The sequence below is a fragment of the Pteropus vampyrus genome, unplaced genomic scaffold (assembly GCF_000151845.1).
Source record: "Pteropus vampyrus isolate Shadow unplaced genomic scaffold, Pvam_2.0 Scaffold209, whole genome shotgun sequence".
Taxonomy (NCBI): Eukaryota; Metazoa; Chordata; class Mammalia; order Chiroptera; family Pteropodidae; genus Pteropus; species Pteropus vampyrus.
The window spans coordinates 260,089-262,714 of NW_011888990.1; positions in this window are offsets into that span (position 1 = coordinate 260,089).

Consider the following 2,626-nt stretch of genomic DNA (forward strand, 5'->3'; position numbering starts at 1 on the left):
GGCCCTTATCTCAAGGTTTGATGTGTAGGTCTTTAATATTAATTTCTATAATGGAAAACACATACAAATGGCAAGTTAGAAAAGTTGATATTTCGCATACGAATGACAGGGATATTTTCTTTATGAGGAAAAAAAAAATAGATTTCTTTTTTTAACCTTGTGGTGACTGTCTGCATTTGTTAAAAGATATCATTAAATAATGCCCGGTCTTCTTCGGGGCCTCTAGCTATTCATCAGCCTTTGAGGAGAGAGCATGTTTCAAGCTTAATAGCAATAGGGTTAAAACAGAATACGCTAAAGAAAGTGAATTTAGGAACGCACAGATGCCATAAGGTGTAGAAGCAAAGATAAAATAGCGATCTCTTTCTGGCAAGAAAAAGGCAAAATAATTCAAGGGAAGACAAGTAGGGAGGAGAAACAGCAAGTTTAAGATTAAAAATGAAATGCATCATGTATATAAATGTGTGGATCCAAACTGAAGTGAGGGCGGGGCAGGAGCCCTGAGTGCTTGATCTTCGGAAACAGCGAAAGGAGATTTAAATGTTTTAAATGAGGGAGAGAAAGAGGGCATTTTGCTGTAGGTCGCATCCTCGTTTAAATCATCTGCGGTTCGCATTTCCCAGGTCTAGGTTTTCTGGGGACACAGTCTCAAGGTTTCGCAAGGTCTCACTTGGTCCATTGTCTGGGATTTCTAGCACGTTCGAGAAAAGTTGAGAGACGGTTGAATCGAATTTTTAAAAATAACATACATAGGCCCATGTGTACGTGTGTGTTGAGGGTGTGTGTATGTTAAGTTTTAAATTGCCCCGAAGATACTCATTTAAAAGTATTTATATATTTTTTTAATTTTTAAAACAACTCTGTAGGACGGGTGCTCGTCTTCCTATTTTAAAAATTCAAAGCCTCAGGTAGAGAACCATTGATTAATTGGTCATTGTTAAGCAGCCCACAGGCTGTTATTTGAATGTAAATGTTCTGATTTCAGACCCCCTCCCCTTAATTACTAGTCTAAACGGACTTAAAAAAAAAAAAAAAAGACAATTGTCTCTACAAAGCATTTTCAACATATGCACGACTTGTCAATTTAATTGGCTATTAACACTTCAATACTCAGTATTTTAAATATGTTAAGTATTTTTCTCTCTTGCAAGATTCCTAATTTTTTTTTTTTGCTTTTCACTGCTCCATTTTTTTTCTTAAAAAAAACATTATCATTCCAGCAGTACTTTTGTCTATGTCAGAATACAGTTAACATTGCGAATAATGCATCAGTGTTCCATGCATTTTATATAATCTTAGCAAAGGAATTTAGAATTTAAAATATCTGAAAGAGTTTAAGTCACAGTTGACAACGTTAGCACCTGATGATACTTAGGATCTCTTGAGATAAGAGTCGTTATTTCCTTAAAATTGAATTCATTACTCTCTGGACTGTGAAATGACACAGTTTTATAATGATAGTGAAACAGATTATCTCTTCATCGTGACCCTTTTATAAAGCAGAAATTGGGTGTTCACCCCCTCACGAGATCAAGATGTTAACTACAGAAAAATAAAATCGTTATGAAAAAATATTGTATGTCACATGCAGTTTGACGGAAATGTTTGCATCCCGTTTCCAGCAAACATTCTACCTGAGGAATTTTGTTTCCTCTGGTGTTCATGATTCGCTCAGAAGGCTGCGTTATTCCTTCATAACGGATAATTTGCAGCTGAAATGGCTTTACTGAGGATGTGGTTTTCTGGAGGAAAAAAATACCCACGTTTCGGAGACGCTTTAAAATTGCGAACGATGACTACAGAGTTAAATATAAGTTTAGAGTTTATTATGGGAAATAAAGAATATTCTGAGAAACAGCACACGACATGCGATGAGTGAGATGTGGTTCATGACCTCTGACGTCGAGTACAGAATTACAAACTAGGGAGTGAGGTGCAAATTCGGGAGCTGAGCACAACGCCATCGTCGCTGGTGAAAATTTGCTATTTTCTCCCCACAACTGGAATATCACGAAAGACCAAGTATTTCTAATTGGTTTCCACGTTTAAAGTAATCAGAGAGATGCTTTCACGCCCTTCTATATGCCGGGGGCGCTGCACGTGTTATCTTACTAAGCCCTCGCGGAAACTCCATGATGTAGGCGCTCTCGACAGCGCAGGAGGAGAGAGACACTTGAACTTGTAGAGACATCGAGCAACACAAAGAAAGCCCCTCGTGGGGTCACTGCAGAGCTGAGAGGCCCTGTCTTCTTCGGGGGTCTTGCAGGACAGTCTGGCTGAGCCAGGACCTCTTAGCACTGGGGAGGGTCATGGGGCCAGAGACGCATCTGTGACATGCCCCGATGCAGGTCCTGCTGAAACTGTTACGAGGTTAGAACTGTGTGTGGTCTTCACTGTCCACTGCGCCTTTCATGAACCCCCCCCCCGCCCCTTTCTCAGACAGCACGGTCATTCTGGGCAAAATGGCCAGCTTCGTCTGAGGTCCTTTACAATAAAGGGAGAGTCTTGGTTTTCCTGAGTGACGGCACGAGAGAGTGAACTTACTCAGCGAACTCCCCGCGAGTCGCCGAGTGGGACGCACGTGGTTGTGCCGCCTGGGTCCCTCGGGGCGTGGATGGATCGAGCT